The sequence below is a fragment of the Euprymna scolopes genome, chromosome 2, assembly GCF_053919585.1.
Source record: "Euprymna scolopes isolate OS-2025 chromosome 2, ASM5391958v1, whole genome shotgun sequence".
In the NCBI taxonomy this organism is placed as follows: Eukaryota; Metazoa; Mollusca; class Cephalopoda; order Sepiida; family Sepiolidae; genus Euprymna; species Euprymna scolopes.
Window position 1 is genome coordinate 41,840,279 of NC_136483.1, and position 21,373 is coordinate 41,861,651.

Consider the following 21,373-nt stretch of genomic DNA (forward strand, 5'->3'; position numbering starts at 1 on the left):
TTCTTTTTTCTTATTCTCTTTCTTATTCATATTTTTCTTTTTTTTCTTTTTTCAGCTTCTCTTTCTTCTAACCAATTTCTTTCCTTTTTCTCTTTTTTCCTTTTTATCTTTTTCTATTTCTCCTTCTTCCTCTTCTCATTTTTCCCCCCTCGCCATTTTTCTTTCTTCTTTCCCTTTTCTTCCCCTTCTTCTTCATCCGTACTTTCCTTGTTTTTCTCCTTCCTTTCTTCTTTTCATTCCCTTTTTTACCTATCGATCTCTTCTTCAGTTTTTCGTCTCGTTTCCTTTTCAAACTTTTTCTTACTTTCCCTTTCTCCTCTCCCTCTTATGTTTCATTTTTAATACCCCCCCCTTCTTCGTTACGAAAACATCCCCCTCCCTGCTACATTCGCACTTCCATTTTCAGTCTCCATTTCCGGCTCATCTTGTTTGTGCCACTCATCACCTCTGATGTTTTCTCATATCAGCACACATTGGAACGTTTCCCAGCTTCTGATCCTTCACTGTTCATCGTCGTATAACGCCATTTCCTCTCGTACCCTTCTGCTCTCGGCTCTCTTCTTTAATCAGCAGGACACCACCACTACCAGCAGTAACACCAGAATCCAAATCCACACAAACATGCTATCATAAAAACCCTCATTGATAGCAATATTAATTATATAAATGATATTAATAACTATAATAAAGATGATGATATTGATAATAGTCCTATCATGATGGTGACTAGAATCTATGTTCTATATCAATACGCGTAACGGCTACCAGCTATAGATTACTATTTATCTATCTTTATTTTGCGATAAACAAACATTGTCACAATCGGCGTCCAGCAACACACATGCAGAAAGAGAGTAAGAGTAGAAACGAGGAGAAGACGAAACATATGAAGAGAAAGACTCATAGAGGAGAAGGGAGAAAAGAGAATAATTCGTATGGTATATATGACTGAGAAAGCATAATTCTTTTATATTTAATTAAAAATAATAAAAATATTTAAAAAACCTTTGCCAGTATTCATTTAAGCAACATTATGTGAAAGCAAGAGAACTGAAACTATTAAAGTAGATATGAAAAATCACATAATCCGCCTCACTTCAACTTCTCGAAAAAAAAAAGACGTAGTGGCACATGCATCTATTGATGCAATAAAAAATTGTCACGAAGTGTCAGGTAGAAAGATCAAGGATAGAAACATCCAGACGTGAAGTCATCGCTGAATGTTAATTACTCGGGTATGAACTGCTAGTAAATTATGATAATAAATATGTTTAATAGCTAGAAAATGTAATCACTTTTAATCGCAGATTTTAAATGGAATCAAATATCTGTGATTGAAATACAATTGCATCTGTGTAGTCATTAAAAATGCTTCTTCCTTCATTTTTTTATATTATTTATAAATTATGCTTCGATTACCTTGAACTAATGATTTCTTAGTGTTGACAAGAAATTCCAGATCAAAGCAAAACAAGAGATGGGTGTCGATCTTTCTAGTGTTAGTTAGGATTTCTTAAGTGTGTACAAATATATTTTATTTTCTTAATATAATATATTTCTTAATATATTTTATTTTTCCTTCAACTCTCAGTCTTAATATTTCTTAATGTTTTATTTTTCGTTCAAATCTCGAGAGATTTTTTGCCACTCAGACTCCAGGGAACACTAACTGTTGCCAATAAGTGATCTTTATTTATGATATACAAACATATATTTTTTATGGAAATCGCCCCAGACAATGCATGAAGCCACTTGATGTAAGGAGATAAAGCACTACTTCAAGGTCAAAAACTTGTATTTGATAAGTGTTAAATGGAATAGATTCTGACAACAGCAATTCTTCCATTTTTATCAGAAACTTCGCTCATGGAATACGAGGACTAAAGGACAAAATAATGGAAGCAAGAGTTTCGCGAAAGTAAGCGCTTCATACAGCCATTCACATATGGATACATGTATGCACACACTTATATAAACATACATATGCACAAATATGTATTAGTTAATTTATCTAATAAACGAACTTACAGATAAATACAGGATCAAGTCTTATCCATGCACGTACATACTGCCACATACACATTCTTACATATCTAGATTTATGCGCTTACACAAATATACAGTACTTATCTGTGAGCGCGTTTTTTAAAAGTATTTACTGTAACAACTCATATACGAATATTCATTTCTGAAATTTGATTTAAATATTTTTTAAATTCATCTATAATTAAATAATAGCTCTACCTTCTAGAATTGATAAGTTGTTGAGCTTATTTTTATTTTACAGGTTTAGAATAATTCACATAGACAACTCTAAACGAATTTTCCTTAATGATTTTGAATTAAGCTGTTCACGCACACACACACAAGCACACACACACACACAAACATATATTGTATGTATGTGTAAATAAATAATCCTTTTGCTTGTATATTTCATAATCTCTAAAATCTGTTGACTCGCTCTATAAGTAGCTTTTAAATAAAACATTGAGAGGATTTATTTGATATGAAGAGTATTAGATCAATTACAGGTAAAACAACAATACAAAAAAGGTTCATTCAAATCAGGGCTCATTGTAGTATTTTAATAAATCACACTTATTTTATAATTAATAGTAATAAGTTTGTTGTACATATGGAAATAATGTGCTATAATGATTGCTTGAGTACTGAGTTCAAATTCTGCCAGAGTTACTACATTAATTTCACTAACACCTGGTGGAAAAGAATGAATTCATATATCCTACTTCTAGCTACAGATTAAATAAGGTAAATGACTCTCGTCATGTTAGGGCAACTCTTTTTGAAGGAAACGTTTCAAAATAACACAACTTCTTCTGTTTATCTTATCATTGTTTCCAGTCGTCTTATATATATATATATATATATATATATATATATATATATATATATATATATATATATATATATATATATATATATATACTTTTTATTTGTTTTTACATAAGCAGTAATATGTTGCTACACAGTCATGGGCATGTTTAGGTCAGTTAGTTACCAGTAACTAGAGACCTCTTCAGGTGATACAGCTTTATACTTAAGCAAAGTTTGCAAGAAAATATCAGGTCTTCCTCGTTACTGTTTAGACATCGACTGGGGGGATACAGAGTGTACTGGAACCCTGAGGAGACTTATTATCACTCGGATTCTATTACAGCCGTAATAAATGAGACATCTTGGGCAAACAGCTGCTGCGAAAACATTAAGTAAGAGTGCTGGAAATCTGGGGACGCTTGCAGTCACTCAGACTACAAGTAAAACTAGCTGTTTTTTTTTCGACAGGAGATTATTGGTACTGATTAATGTGATTACGAGTAAAAAAGAATCAATTATAATAACAACAAAAATAACAGTAATAGTAATATAATTGTATATCATAAAATTCGAATCAAAAATAATAATAATAATAATAATAATAATAATAATAATAATAATAATAATAATAATAATCAGACCAGGTAAGTACCCCTCTAATTTCAGGTACAAAAATAATATAAGCCAAACACAGGAAAATAACTGAGACTATATAATTGTAAGTTACACCCCCCACCCCACCCCCAATTTTTATGTCGGCATAAACTGGCACCACACTAATTAATTAAGGAAGGTCAAGGTGGACGGAAAGATCGACGAGAGAAAGCACTAACCGGACGGCCACTGGATGAGTGCAAAGAGGACTAAGACTCTGGGAAGGCTTATTGTCACACAAATTCCAGTGAAGACCAATGGTCACTATCAACAAGAAATCAAAGGTAAACAGCTATTGCGATAATACAAACTAATTTGTAAAGGTTATCGAAACAGGTAGTGAGTACTGGAAATCTGAGGAGACTTGTTGCCACTCAAACTCTAGAGAACACCGCAGGTTGTTCTCAGAGAATTCTTTGATGATAGTCTGTGTGAAAACTTCTTGTGAGATAATAATAATAAATATAGAAAAAGACTATGCATAAAGAGGAAGGGATGAATGTCTATTTTCCTGTGAATGGGTTACAGGAATATCACACCTCGTCACATATGCAATGTTTTTGATAATGAAATAATTACTCAATTATGACTTTGTTGAAGTTTTCTCTGCAAAGTTCCATTTGGTTTTTGTGTATATTAAGGAGTAACACAGTTATGTGTCGTTTCACCGAGCGTCTAGGTAAGCATTTTGAATTTGTATCCTTCAAATATTTTGTTGCTTTTCTTAATGAAACATTCACTTAATGCTATTTTAGTAAACGTTTATGTTTGGCCAGCTAGTATTTCCAGTGTTAAATTGTTAATTATATCTTTGAATCATTTCCCCCAAAGAACTGAGGCTGCTTATTATCTTTTCTATGTGTTCAGTTAAGTTGGTTCACTCTGGTTGTTGGTTTGTGCCCTCGAATTTGATTATTCAAAAGCTGGGAATTTTACATGCCATTTTATATATATATATATATATATATATATATATATATATATATATATATATATATATATATATATATATATATATATATCTGGGTTCAAAAACAGCCTACATAAATGAACTGTGATTGATGAAACTATGATAGATTATGAAAAGGAGGAGGTTGTAAAGAGATAGGTATTGATATTAAAAATTTTTACCCTATGTAAAATATGATGAAAGTAAAGATAATTTTCGCGAAAATATATATTTTTTATATCAACTTTGTTTCCATTCCTAGCCAAGAGTGACCAGCAAAATGATGTTTCCTTACAAAGAGAAAATGTTATATATATAATAATATAAATATATAAAAAGTAAATGTTACCATAGTCAATAAAAGTTACTTTTATGGTAGAAAAGTTCATTGGTTTGTATTTTTAAGTAGTTTGTAAAACAAATTTTTTTTTTAATTCACGAACCGGTTTAAAAAAAATCAAAATGGCAGTGACTTTGAAATGGAGAGCCCCGTTTTCAATTTGAAGGAGGGGCACCTGAGCATTCTGTGTTAACAATTTAAGAGAGTTCCGTCAACGTAAGGCATATTTATAAACATATTTTAATGTTTTCCGTTATTTTGTGCTTGAGGAATATTCGATTATGGCATGTGTAGTTTATATAAAAATTCATTTAAGTAGTTATCGCCTCAAATTTCATTTTAATTTCGGCTCGCTGAAATTACTTCAAGTAAAGAGCATTAAAAACTATTAAAAAAAAAAAAACATGAACTGAATTTTTATTGACTATGGTAACATTTATTTCTTGTATATTTATTTTTTGAGGTAGTCGTTTGTTGGCTTTTCTGCTAAACACTCTTACTAAATAATATCCACGAAATATCGAAAAACAAAGTAACAAAAACAGTTTTGAAAAATAATGAAGCTTTACTTACTTTAGTAAAATAATCCGAAACAGCAAAATGGGATATTTAAAAAGTAAACACGTAATTACTTTAGTTTTTAAAGAAAAGAATCGATATAAATATGAATAAGAAGAAAATGGTGCCCTTTTCAAGCAGAACAGCTTTGTTTCAGTTTTACAGTATTGAACAGTGTAGTATTGCATCGTCGGATTCAGGGTTGTACTATTGTAATGTAAAGAACACACAGAAAGAGTTGTAATCAACTGAATTCTTTCTAGTACACTGGCAAAAAAGCTAAAGCAGATATATAAATAAAAATAAAAAGGTTATGTAAATGTTTTTAAAAACACACGTAATCACGTGAGCAGGATTTTTTCCTTCTTTTGACACAATAACAAGTAAAGTATTTTTTATTATTTATCTATTTATCTATTTTCGAAAGAGTTGCACGTGCAAATGGAGAAGGAAAAAAACAGAGTTATGCAAAATTTGTGTCGAGAATTGTCTAAAGTTCTGACTTTTTTGTTTTGACTTTCACTTTTATAAGAATGTGAATTTATGAGGTGAATTTATTCGACACAATATGATTCAATTAAAAAATAAATAAAAGCTAACGTGAATTAAGATTAAAGTTAAATTGTTATTGTGGACCCTCACCCCTTTTAAAAAAAACCTTGTTAAACTTTTTGACATATTTACATTCTATCGAGGTCAGGCGTGAACGAACACCCAATACTTTTATCATACCATATTTCTTCAAACTGAAACATAATTATCAAAGTATACTTACACAAATAGATATGAAAAGTCTTTTTTAAAGTTTGTGCCATATTTCCATTGCAGTACAGGCGCTAACGCAGACCCCATAATTTTATTATACCATCCCTATTTAAGTTGAAACATACTTATCAAAGTATTCTTATGTACATCTATATCAAAAACACTTGCAAACGGTTTTTTAAATTTTTTATTTCCATATTTTGGGGGCCAGGCGTGAACACAGACCCCACAATTTTTATGAACCACCGTTCTGCCAGATCAAACATACCCATTCCTGATCCTCGATACATCTTCTATCATTATATGTAATCAGTTTTTTTAAAATAGTCAACCATATAAGAGATATTCGTTACCACACACACACACACACACACACACACACACATACACAGACAGACATTCAGCTTTATATTATAGATTTTTAAAATATCCTCATGAAGGTAAAAATCTTTGTTTTTATTGGAAATTCTTTTTTCAATTAGTGATAACTTGATTTGGATTGGAGCTTTTCTTTCAATTGGTTACATTTTGGCTTTAGTTCGAGCTTCAAGCTTCTTTTTTCAGTAGATAAACACCTTGGTTTTGATTAGAGCCTTTTTTTTCAGTCAATCTTTGTTGAAACTTTTTTTTGTCAGTCGGTGATCGTCTTTGAAATAAATTCTCATCATAATTTTACATTAATTCCTTGATCAAATATTCTTCTTTATATGTTCCCTCCATAGGGAGAGTTCATTCACTTAATCTTAACTTTCCAAGACAACATATGCTAAATGAAATAAATATGTATTTTCTTAATGGCAAAATATTGTTGATTATCCTGTAACACATATTTCTATTGAAATACTGCATATATAGCATGTCTGTTTCTATAGGTTTGAGGCCTATATTCTTCACAGCTTAGTCTCAAGAGAGTCTTAAATTAAGCATTCCAACTCAGAAATGCCATTCTCTTAGGTGGATGCTTTCTTCCATTGCATCATAACAGAATCAACCCATAATGCATGACATATTTTCACTAGAAGAAAGTTCAATGTTAAGTTGGAATATTTTTTCACTACCCAATGTGTGTAACAATGTAGTTGAGAGACACGTTAAACTGGATTAAACTCATATTTGTAGCCTGGAAATATTGTTTCAAGTTTTGAGATAAAGTATTATCACATTTTCAGCCATATTGCATATTTTATGGAATAACAAAATTGTGAATTTCAGTCTTGTGTAAAATTATGATTTTATATGCAGCCATACATTACTTTACACTTGTCACACTTAGGTCAAGTTTGAAATAGTAGTTTCACTGCTAAACATACAAAATGAATAGATGCATCTTAGGAATATCTGTTCTTGTTCTTTTGCTATTCAAAAATTAATGTGATTTAATTTGAAAGCAGAAAACAGCAGATTTGTACGTAATAATAATAGGAAAGCAATAAAAAAAATCTGGAATAAAAAATGTGTGAAAGAAAAAAAATGTTCAAATGCTGAGTCTGATAAAACAATGAGCAAAGATCATACATAATAAAAGGACCTGGAACAAATGGCGTATTACTACGACTCAGAAAATATTTAATCTACTATCAAATGAGGCTCTTATCTTTATAGTAGCCTTATTCAATCTATTACACATCTTTTGATTGGTTAACATTGTCTATTATCTTTATATTTCCTTCGTTTTAATACTTTATTACTTTGCTTTATTTTTTTTCTATCTAGTTTCGCATTCTTTCTCTCATTTCTTTATTAAACCTCTTTCTTGTTTTTTATTGATTTTCTTTCTTGATTTTCTTCTTTTTCTATTAAATGCCTCCGTTTTTTTATTCATTCTTTGTTTTGTTTATCCATCACTTTATTTTCAGATCAACCTAATCTGTCTTTTCTCTCATTGTTATTGCTTTCTATTGTTTTTTCATGATCTGCACTTATAAATTAGTACTTGTACAACATTCTAGCCTTTTTTGTTTCATCCGAAAAGGGTGATTTAACATCGAAGGAGCCACATGACTCCATTTACTGATAACTTTATCAAAGAAGTATTGTTGGTGAAAGTAAAAATTAGACAGAAAATATATGACGAACTCGAAACAAAATGCAAAATTCAGATCTGAAAATCATTAAATACTGCAGAGATTGAAGAATAGCATGACGCAATCACACATACAATTTTAAATGTACCATTTACACACAAACACACACACACACACACACACATATGCATATTTTTGTATATATCTATACTATGATATAAAAGCACTCTGTGTGTGTATGGATGTTTGTGTGAATGGTACATTTAACACACACACACATATATATATATCTATACTATGATATAAAAGGTAGTTTGTGTGTGTGTTTTTGTGTGTGTGTTTTTGCGTGTGTGTGTGTGTGTGTGTGAGAGAGAGAGAGAGAGAGAGAGAGAGTTCCCTATAGAACAGCTGGGTAGATTCTTTTGAAATTTTACACAAATACCCTTTATATGTCTGTCAATGTCCTTAGATAGGTTTTGTATAGAGATTATTATCGATAAGTATCGATAATCCAAAAAAATCTGATGAAAGAAGGAACAGGAGATTTTGACCAAAGTTAACACCTTATACAGCCTAACATCATAAGTGCATTTGAAAAGTTTTATTACAGCACAAGCAGAAAAGCCCGACATATAAAATCAGCAGTAGGTTCTTTGATATGAAAGTGGCACGTTCGAAATGAATATTTCTGTTTAGAACACAACTAAGCTATGATACTTGACTTTTGCATTTTAAACTTTAATTCAAGCTATTGTATACATATAATTTTCTAAAATCAACAGTAGGTTTTCTACAGTGCAATATAGACTACAATATATTGCAAACTAAGTCACTTTGCGGAGGCATGTGAAGCTTCCTCCAAGTGTATCAGAGTGGGCCCCCAACTAGAGCAGTCAATCAATCGATTTGATTGAAAAATGGGCAATTACACCGATTTTGATGACAATAGAATGGGAGGGTGGAACATTCGTTGAACATTGCTCTGTGACTCAGTTTCTGGAGGGAGGGGATCATGTACTGCCGCAGTATTTGACAGTACATGTTGGATTTCATGTTTTCCTCAATAAAAGGTAATTCTCAAACATCTGCAGCACTCATGCAGCCCCAGACCATGACATTCCCACCACCATGCTTGACTGTAGGCATGACACACTTATCTTTGCACTCTTCACCTGGTCACTGCCACACATACTTAAGGCCATCAAAACTAAAAAAATTAAATTTCATCTCATCAGACCATAGAACATGGTTCCAATAATCTATGGGCTTTGTTGACATGTCTTCAGCAAACCGTTTGCGGGCTTTCTTGTGTATTGTCTTCAGAAGAGGCTTCCTCCTGGGGTAGCCATGCACACCAATTCGAGGAGTACAAAGATAAGTGTGTCATGCCTACAGTCAAGTCATTGAGGAAAACATGAAATCCAACATGCACTGTCAAATACTGCAGCAGTGCATGATCCCCTCTCTCCAGAAACTGAGTCACAGAGCAGTGGTCCAGCATGACAATGACTCAAAACACATATCCAAGACAACTACTGCTTTACTGAAAGTGATGGACTGGCCAAGCATGTCTCCAGACTTGAACCCAGTAGAACATCTTTGGGGCATCCTCAAGCAGAAGGTGGAGGTGCGCAAAGTCTCAAATACCTGCCAACTCCATGACGTCGTAATTGAAGAGTGGAAGAGCATTCCAGTGGCTACATGTGAAGCTCTGGTAAACTCCATGCCCAAGAGACTAAAGGCAGTTTTGGATAATGATGGTGGCTACACAAAATATTGAGAGTTGTCATGTTGTATGTTAATATTGACAAATTTTCGTAAGGGGTGTACTCACTTTTGTTGCCAGGGATTTAGCTTTTAATGGCTATATTTTGAATAATTTTGAGGGAAAATAAATTAACTCTGTTATATATGCTGCAGACAGACTACATTTCATTGTGTCAAAAAATCATTTTTTCAGTGTTTTTCCATGAAGAGATATACTTAAATATTTGAAGAAATGTGAGGGGTGTACACACTTTTGTGATACACTATATATATATATATATATATATATATATATATATATATATATATATATATATATATATATATATATATATATAACAATAGAAAAATGCAAGCATGAAAAGTAATATAGTTAAGCTTAAACATGGAAAAGTAAAGGACTAGGTGTTAAAACTAAAAATAAAGGACAAGATATTCTAGTAAAAAATATAATAAATTTATAACTTAAAATATTGCAGCATTAAGAATTGATTATATAACGTTATAAATTGAATTAAAACAAATTTTTAATGCTTAAATATTTTAACTGATAAATTTATTATATCTTTTACTAGAATATCTTGTCATTTTCTTTTCCAGTTTTAATACATTTACTTTACTTTACCATATTTAAGCTTAACCATATTACTTTTCATACTCGCATTTTTCTATTGTAATCCCTGATTTTACCAGGCTTCCAATAAATTCACTTGTTCTTTGTTTAATTTCAGTCTTATTTTTTGTCCCATAAACGCTTATGTAATAACAATGTACGACACGCGTCTACTTTCAATAAAATCCCCCAAATTATCTCCCTTTTATGTTTTCATTAGTGAATTAGTAGCAACAGTTGTCGCTAGAGCGACGTGGTTACTATGGAAACCAGTCATAAAAAATGTCTCTTACTTCCTTATATTTTTTTACGATTTTGAACACCAGAAAATTCATTATTACTTTTGTTTTACTGAACGAAAATGGAAAATTATGTTTTACAATATAGTTGAGAAAGTGATCTATAAACTGTAATAATTGTTTGAAACTTGGTCAAACAATGAGTGAGCGGTGAAGCTTTAAAGCAGTTCTAAATGAATAACCTGCCACTTAACCATATATTCACACACTACCGTGTTTAAATTATATATATATATATATATATATATATATATATATATATATATACAGAGAAATGACAAATGAAATAATAATAACAAAAGAATGAGCCTTCTTTATAACTATTTTATTTATTACTGTCTGTTGATATGATTTTGTAAGTTTTAATAGATGGTTTTGATTCTAAATACTTTTCAATAAACAAATGATTTTATTTGCATGTATTTATTATCAGAATTAATTTCTATCATTCAAAATCGTGCACGTGTGTCTATATGTTATAAAATAATATTATAGAAGATGAAGGTTTCTGAATTTTCCAATTATATAATCACATGATTTAGATATTAAATCACTCATAAAGGAAAAAGTAAACATTAGTGCACATCTATGAGGAAAGGTGAAAATTCTTATATAAGCAATATCCACCACTCGCTTATGCTCTCTCTCTCTCTCTCTCTCTCTCTCTCTCTCTCTCTCTCTATATATATATATATATATATATATATATATATATATATATATATATATATGTATATATATATACATATATACATGTGTGTGTGTGTGTGTGTGCGTTCAAAATATTGTAAACAGTTAATTTTTATGCAATTGGATGAATTATGTTTGTGAGAGTGATAGAAATAATTTTGATTTAGCTAGTATATGTTTTAACCTCATACAGACAAAACTGTTCACATGTGTCTCTACAGCACTCTGCCTATTTATCTTTTTCTTTCTTTCTAAATTAATTTATTAAAAATATCAAAAGTTTAGAGTTAAATGCAGACACATAAAAAATACTTGTTTATATATATATATATATATATATATATATATATATATATATATATATATATATATATATATATATATTAGCAGAAGTACTCGTCGTTGACTGGGTTCAAAAATAGCCTACAGAAAATGAACTGTGATTGATGAAAGTATGATAGGTTATGAAAAGGAGGGGGTTGTAAAGAGATAGGTTTTGACACTCAAAAATTTTACCTTATGCAAAATATGATGAAAGTAAAGATAATTTTCGCGAAAATATATTTTTTTATATCAACTTTGTTTCCATTCCTAGCCAGGAGTGACCAGCAAAATGATGTTTCCTTACAAAGAGAAAATATTATATATATAATAATATAAATATACAAGAAATAAATGTTACCATAGTCAATAAAAGTTACTTTTATGGTAGAAAAGTTCATTGGTTTGTATTTTTAAGTAGTTTGTAAAAATTTTTTTTTTCTAATTCACGAACCGGTTTTAAAAAAATCAAAATGCCAGCGAATTTGAAATGGAGAGCCCCGTTTTCAATTTGAAGGAGGGACACCTGAGCATTCTGTGTTAACAATTTAAGAGAGTTCCGTCAATGTAAGGCATATTTATAAACATATTTTAATGTTTTCCATTATTTTGTGCTTGAGGAATATTCAATTATGACATATGTAGTTTATATAAAAATTCATTTAAGTAGTTATCGTCTCAAATTTCATTTTAATTTCGGCTCGCTGAAATTATTTCAAGTAAAGAGCATTAAAAACTATTTCAAAACAAAAAAAAACATGAACTGAACTTTTATTGACTATGGTAACATTTATTTCTTGTATATTTATTTTTTGAGGTAGTTGTTTGTTGGCTTTTCTGCTAAACACTCTTACTAAATAATATCCACGAAATATCGAAAAACAAAGAAAGAAAAATCGTTTTGAAAAATAATGAAGCTTTACTTACTTTAGTAAAATAATCCGAAACAGCAAAATGGGATATTAAAAAAGTAAACACGTAATTACTTTAGTTTTTAATGCAAAGAATCGATATAAATATGAATAAGAAGAAAATGGCGCCCTTTTTCAAGCAGAACAGCTTCGTTTCTGTTTTACAGTATTGAACAGTGTAGTATTGCGCCGTCGGATTCAGGGTTGTACTATTGTAATGTAAAGAACACGCAGAAAGAGTTGTAATCAACTGAATTCCTTCTAGTACACTGACAAAAAAAGCTAAAACAGATATATAAATAAAAATGAAAGGTTATGATAATGTTTTTAAACACACACGTAATCACGTGAGCAGGATTTTTTCCTTCTTTTGACACGATAACAAGTAACGTTCTTATTTTTTATTATTTATCTACTTTCGAAAGAGTTGCACGTGCAAGTGGAGAAGGAAAAAAACAGAGTTATGCAAAATTTGTGTCGAGAATTGTCTAAAGTTCTGACTTTTTTTTTAATTCCACTTTAATAAGAACGTGAATTTATGGGGTGAATTTATTCGACACAATATGATTCAATTAAAAAATAAATAAATAAAAGCTAACGTGAATTAAGATTAAAGTTAAGGTGTTATTGTTGACCCTCACCCCTTTTAAAAAACCTTGTTAAACTTTTTGACATATTTTCATTCTATGGAGATCAGGCGTGAACGAACACCCAATAATTTTATTATACCATATTTCTTTCAAACTGAAACATAATTATCAAAGTATGCTTACGCAAATAGATATGAAAAGTCTTTGTTATAGTTTGTGCCATATTTCCATTGCAGTACAGGTGCGAACGCAGACCCCACAATTTTATTATACCATCCCTATTTAAGTTGAAACATACTTATCAAAGTATTCTTATGTACATCTATATCAAAACCCCTTGTAAACGTTTTTCATTTTTTATTTCTATACTTTGGGGGCCAGGCACGAACGTAGACCACACAATTTTTATAAACCACCGTTCTGCCAGATCAAACATACCCATTCCTAATCCTCGATACATCTTCTGTCATTATATGTAATCAGTATTTTAAAATAGTCAAACATATAGGAGCCTATTCGTTACCACACACACACACACACACACACACACACACACACACACACACACACACACACACACACACACACACACACACACACAGACGTTCAGCTTTATATTATAGAAGATATATATATATATATATATATATATATATATATATATATATATATATATATATTACTTTTAAAGAACACCGAATGTAGTGCCATAATTACTGAGGGTTTTTTTTTTGTAGTTTAAAATAAACCATTAAGAAGAAACTTAAAAAAAAAAAATACACTTCTAAAGTATATTTCTCCTAAGCCTACATTAGATAAAGAGGGTAAATAAAGAGTGGAGCAAGAAAAAAAACCTAACTAGACGTCTTTCTGCTAACCCTTTTTCAAGATATGCGTCGGTAATGGGGGAGAAAACATGGTTTAAAAACGTGGTCAAAAGACTATAAATTAACAGCGAGGGTAAAAAAAAAAAAAAATTGTACAGGGAATAGGAGAAAAAAAGACAGAGAAACAATCTCAGCAAATACCCATAAATTCTAAATTATAGGTATACTCTCTTTGCTTACACAGATAATGTAAATAATGTATACAGCTTCGAGAATTTTAAAGTGAATTCTTGAGCACACTCTGTGTAAAACCGAGAAAGTTTCATCAGTGTATCCTTCAGTGAAAATTTAGCACTGTAATAAATGTTCACCAACTATGAGTTAGTAAACGCCCGGATGTTGGCCATTTTTTTGTGCTTACGTATCGAAGAGGGGACATGTTGGGAAATTCTAACCTCCCAACGTTGAATGGTATGATCCACATAGTCAGCTTCACACTGACCGTTAAATCGATAAACAACCATATTATACTGAGTGGTAGGGATACCATCCTTTCGACAGGAGGGGAAAGCATTTCTCGTCCCAAACACCTTCGTTGCAAAATAGCAACGTGAAACGTCTGTAGCAATTTTATGCGAAAACTCCTGTCTTTTGACACCAATCCACGGGAGTTTCACATATACGGGACATTTTTGAGGGCCCACAAACGTTCCATCTTTAAACGTCAAGATTTTATCCCTCATACATTTTTGAATTACGTGTAAAGGATAACCTTTAGCCAAAAGGATCTCAGTTATGCTTTGGAGTTCCGCATCTAGTTTAGTACTAGAGCAGATCAACAAAGCCCGATGCACTAACGTTTTAATCAGATTTAATTTTCTGATTTATATGTTTTATATATATATATATATATATATATATATATATATATATATATATATGCAACAAGAAAAAATCGTTCTTTGATGTAAAAGTAATTAGCAGTTAATGCATAAAAGATGTAGAATAAAAATAACTTACAATTTGTAATCTAATAGAAAAACGGTAACTTTTTTAAAAAAGTATTGATAAATATATAAATTAAAAAAACAAATCGTTACATCAATTGTTAAATACTTAGGATTTCTATTTAGTCATGGCTGACAAAAATTGGAGCTTACTATCTCCGTTGATTAAATAAAGAGTTCCATTCAAAATTCTGTGCGGATTCCTGAACTTGATAAAAAGATTCTTGACTTCGACAAGATACACCTGAAAAAGGTTGGAGATTACATTAACCAAAACGTTGAACAAACACCCAAGCTAAGAACAGTAGTCTGGAGAATCCAAATAATACATAATCAATCCTCATCTAAAGAAATTCAGAACCATAGATTTGTTTGTATAAGAAATGTATAAACTAATAAAAACACACCTTTTTATTTTTATATCGAAGAAACATTCTTTAATTAGCATAAAATGGTGGCTGTCTACTGTTATCAAGAACGACCATCATTTGTATTCCAATCCCAATTTTTAAGGATAATGTCTATCTTATGTACACACATTGTAGACATTATTATGCCACCTAGTAATGTGTGTATAAAGCTATTCTGCGTATTAGAAGCAAATGGTGAATGCATCGATTGATTTGTAAGCCTCACTTTGATCTGAATTGCTTTTCATTTAATTAGTTATTCGATGCTATGATCTAAAATATCTGACACCCAAGTTGTGTTTGGCCGCATCACCTGGATACGCCTTTCCTAAGTACCAAACTTCATTTGCTTGGCAGGTAAACGTATCGAAAAACAATTCAATTGATTATTTGACAATCGGTTATTTTATTCTCAATGGATTACATTACAATTCATAATTTCTCCAAATTATGTAACGAATCCAAATAAGTTATTTATTTTACACAATAAATATATTGAAGTTTTTTCTCATAATTTTATGTTTGTCTTAATCAAACTTAAATATAAAATTCAACTTCGTAACATTATCGTATAATCATCTTATTCTAAGAAGCCATTCAATCAATTTAAAACTATACTTTAGAGTGTGTGCGTCGTTTACCTGATGTTAATCTGCCGGACTGAGGACAGTTGTCACTGGTGTTACCTTCTCTTCCATAAACGAGAACGGATATTTTTTTTTTTTTTTTGCATGCGTCTTTTATAACTATTGACAGTTGTGATAATTGTGTTAAAACGAAAGCGGTCAGAATACATTCAGATATTAAAGAATGCAAAGAACTCGACAATACTTGTGAGAAGAGAGAATTTATTCAATCCCAACCCACGAACATAATTAAGTTACAAATTAAGTCATATTGCTGGCTGTACTGACTGTTTCATGATTGAAATGATCGAAAGAGCAAAGAGAAACGGAGTAAGTTTATGTTTGACTCTTATAGTTAAATTTTAGTTTTGGTTTTGTCAAACAATTGATTATTATTGTTATAAATTTCTGAAGAATTAGTGCAGTGGTTTTGGAGTTTATTCAATGAAATAACATTTTATACCTACTATCATAATGGAATTATCTATAAAAAATAGATTTCTTTCGGTTACTGGTAGGGTTATAAAAACAATATATATAAACAAAGAAAGTACTATATATATCGCTATACTTTTTTCTACTTATTAACTGGTTCACAGAAACAGTGATATATATATAACACAAAATGATACTTTACTTTATATATAGATAGAGATAAAATTATAATATCCAAACTTATTGGGATCTTTTGTTTTACTTAATTTGTATGTATACCATATAGACTTTTGATTTACTGAACAACGAGAAAAAAGTTGCATTGGATGAGATTTAAATTCGTATTAAAAAACTTTTGTTTACTCCTACAAAGCTGCAATGTTGCTTTCTTTTCAATAAAGTAATCCTTATAAAGATCTTGAACATTATGAAAATTAAATTAAAAAATATACACCTTTATGTTAACAAAATGTTATTTGATTTAAATAACCCATTAAAACAAGTATAACTTTTTAAATGGGCCATCTATTATGTAGTAATAAATCTTTTAACGTTAGTACTGTTTCGATTTCAAGTTGTAAGTTGATCTTGAAAACAGTATACAGTATAAAAAGCGACGTTTCTAAACCGAGGTTGTCTCGAATACAAATGTTCTGTAAAAACGACCCTAAGAGGTTATGCAAAAAAACAAATGAAACAAGCTTTTGATTTTTTTTTTTTTAATATAATTTCATATACGTAATATTACTAATGACTAGGGCTATGACAACTGAATATTCTCGAGTATATATCAGTTAATATCTTATATGTTTTTAGATAAAGTGATGCGGTTCTCAATTGATTAACTGTGTCGGATATATACTGGAGAGTCACAACAATGATAAGAAGAGTTTCTTGTCATAGCCCTACAAATGACACACAATATATTTTTGATGATTTTAATATTATCATATCTAACCTCTTATGTTATTAAAAATATAAAAATCATTTGGAATGTATTTGATAATGTCTGTACAGTGCCAGTATGAAACTGCCTTCACTAGTCAGTGTCCACTCAGCTGATAATACCTGCATATGACTGATTCATATATCAAGTAACAAGTGGCTCTGAAAATAAAATTTTCATGTCCCATTTATTGGTTTACATAAAATTTTACCTTAGTTTACCTTATGTCTTTTTAACAATCTCAGTAAACAATAAATAAATAATAAAGTAACGTATTAATTTTTTGTTTTTATTTTCTTTATATTTATATTAATTGCTTATGTTTATTTTTTGCGTTTGATTTAAAAAGTGTTTATTTTTTGAATGCGAACTTCATGAAGAAGTATTATAAATGAACAGCATGAATTCTATTTAGCATTACCAAGAGCACATAGTTACAGGTTTTTAAAGTTAGTACATATTTGTTCTAAGTTGAATGTGAATAGACTCCATTGGTTTGACGAGGGAATTAAAAAATTAATTGGATAATTGTCTATTTCAGAATCTTCTACGACAGAAAAAAGCTATGCTCAGTTCCTGCCAACATTTTCACAAGTTTATCATTCAACTATTCACTGCAATACTTTTGGTACCATAATTGCCCTTTCACACAACCAATCATGATTTGTAAAATTTGAAATTAATGATGGAAAAACCTTTTCAATTAGTTCTTCAAATGAGTTGACCAAGGTGGATATTTCTGATAAATATATTTCACCTTTCCAATTCATATTCAGTCTTCCTTCTCAGATTTTCAAAAGAGTATCGGCAAATTGTCCAGCAGAAAATGTCCATGTAAATGTGCCCTCATATTTGTAGAATATATGTTCCCCTGGGAATAACTGACAAAGTTTGACTAAAATGACCTGAACACACTAGTCACACATCCCATCAAAAAGTTGGAATCACGCAGATCCTACAGTGTTCTATTAACAGCTTCTATAGCTTTTTTATGAGGCATTGTAACTTCGTCCCACACGATCCAAAATCATCTTTAGAGAATTTCGGCAATTCTAGAATTTATACTTACATTGCAAGCAGGTTTATCAGTTGTACTCACATCCAAAAGAAGCTTGAATGATGTGCGAGCTGCTCGATCTCCACAAAGTAAAGTTGCAACAATTACAGAACTTGCTCCAATTAAGGTTATTCCCTTTCTCTGCCTGAGTTTGGCCAGCAATAAATTGGTGACAAAAGTTTTCTGCTTCCTCTTGATGCATCTAAAAAATATAATCCCTCTTTCATATCGGTTACTTGCTCAATGATTGTTCTATATGCATATTGTTGGTCTGGCAAAAGTTTCAGCATGCTGTCATCAATGAATCTGGTCAGCGAATCAATATCATATGAAGTTCTTGCAAAACGTGTGAGTAAGTTATTCATTTCACTTCGATTAGTTTTAGGTAACTCAGATTTGTAGAGCTCCTCCCCTCCTATGGCGATCACATGATCTTCCATAACAATCAACACAGAATTATATATTTCTTCACTAAATCTAATTTCTCTCTCAGGGAATCTTTGTTGTTGCTGATATGTATAGTCCTCAGATAAATCATCCTTATATTTCTGCCACAATACTAATGACTTACTTACTTCACAAGTTTGGAGAATTATTGCAAAAAGGACTCTTAGAGAAACAGGTGCATGTGACACTGAAGTTTCAGCCATAGTTCTGTCTCACTGATTGTGATTTTCTAACAAATTTAAGGTCGAACAGACTTCCTTGTAATTTTCAACAGTTTGTTCAATAGTTCTTAGAAAGGAAAATAAAGTTGGTCCTTTTATTTCATGAAGAAGGAGTCTCAAAAAGAAACATTCACGGTGACTTAGGTGCACAGAGTAAACTCTCCCAATTGTAGTGTCAAATCTTACACCTGAACGACTTAGCTGAACATTAGCTCCTCGTTTTCTCCTGTGCCATATGTTGCTACTCCATGTGTAATAAAATGAAGCCTGATTATAAATAAGAGTTTTTGCACAATTATCTCGTACACACAATTTAAAAGTGCAGTAAGAGTTGTATCTTTTGGATTTAGGGCGACTTGTGTAGCATTTTCGTTTGTGAAATAAACCCTCTAACCATTTTCAAGATAAACTGCAAACTACTGGATTGGAGGATGCCTTCTATAAATAGAAAATCCCCAATATACCAAAATGTTTCATTAGTGATGATATATTTTACAAGTTCATATGGAGTAACTTCATGACTAACATTTTTTGTAAGGAAAACATGGCGGCATCAGATCCCTTATTTATGTATTTGCAAACATTTGATAGACTACACAAAATTGTAAAATTAAACATTTATGTAAGCATTGAATGTCTTTGAAAGTAAGGAAGTGTAAGTCACAATCCACCTATTGCCAACCTCATGTGTGCCAACCATAGTTTCAAAGCCACCATCTTCAGGCGATCTTCTCTTATACGGAGGTCAGGTGCAAACGCAGACCCCATAATTAAATGAGGTTTTTATCATAAAAACATAATTTTGAGGGGAGTGATTCTATAAAAGATATTTGCAATAACAAAAAAAAAAATACACATGCATCTAGTAAAAATGATTTTGAGCTAAACGAGATGTGATGAAAGGACCATAATCAAAAAAAAATTTTTTGTATTTCTAAATTATGTTTAATTAACAAATAAATTTTAATTCGATCAATCAAACTATAAAAATATCTTCTAAAAGTAAAGAAATTCCATTTCTTTGCGTTTGAAGTTTTCAAGAAATCATTAAAAAAAATATTTGTAAATAAAATGTGTTTTTCAATAAATAATTCCAAGTGTAGTATCTATCATGGAAAAAAAGAATTTTAATTTTATTTTCGAATGAATAATTAAAAATTCAGTATCTGCTTTTTCCTTATCAGTCAGAGAACAAATCCTTTTCGCTTGCGATAATTCTTGCCTATCACAATTTCATTTATACCTCATAAAACCAACCTTGTGTTTTACTTTGGCCTACTCTATTTACCTCATTATTTTATTGTTTTATTTATTTAACAATATTAAATAAATCGCCATCTGAAATATAAATGATCTTTATTTTTTTTACTAAAATATAATTTAAGTGGAATAAATTGTTTGGAAATATTGTCAAAACCAATTTAGGTAACTGAAATAGGATTTGACCAATATTTAAATAATTTATGATAAAAAAATGGAAGAGTTAAACTAAACGCCTTTAAGTAACTTTGATATTTAATAGAAAAAATCAGTTACTTAAAGGGCACAACTACACATAGACAGGAAATTATATCAGATAGTTTAACCCTTCAATTTTTTATCATAAATTATTTAAATATTGGTCAAATCCTATTTCAGTCACCTGAATTGGTTTCAACATTACTAACAAACAACTTATTTTTCTTAAACTATATTTTAGGGGAAAAATAATTAAAAACTATTCTATGAAAGCTAGGTAGACCCCTATAATTGTATTATACCACACCTGTTCAAACTGAAACACGCTTATCACAATATTCTTATGTGGATCTATATTAAAAACAAACCCTTATACTTTGTGACATATTTCCATTCTATGGAAGTCAGGCGCGAACGCAGATCCCATAATTTTACTATACCATCTGTCTTCAAACTGAAGCATACGTACCAAAGTATACTTACACGGATAGATATAAAAAAAGTCCTTTTTAAAGTTTATGGCATATTTCCATTCTGTGGAGGCCAGGTACGAACACAGACCCCCTCCCACATTTTATTATACCATCACTGTTCAAACTGAAACATACTTATCAAATTAT

At 30.6% G+C, this 21,373-nt stretch overlaps 1 protein-coding gene and 1 long non-coding RNA gene across 4 annotated transcripts in view; one reads left to right on the top strand and one right to left on the bottom strand.

Annotated features, from left to right (window-relative positions):
* The window catches only part of LOC145291414 (uncharacterized), an 879,668-nt gene that overhangs the window by 201,103 nt on the left and 657,192 nt on the right, over positions 1-21,373 (top strand). The window lies entirely within an intron of this gene.
* The window catches only part of LOC145291409 (uncharacterized), an 88,531-nt gene that overhangs the window by 51,201 nt on the left and 15,957 nt on the right, over positions 1-21,373 (bottom strand). Inside the window, exon 2 of the long non-coding RNA XR_013869408.1 lies at positions 18,640-18,829. This is a non-coding gene — a long non-coding RNA (uncharacterized LOC145291409). The remainder of the gene's footprint in view (positions 1-18,639; positions 18,830-21,373) is intronic.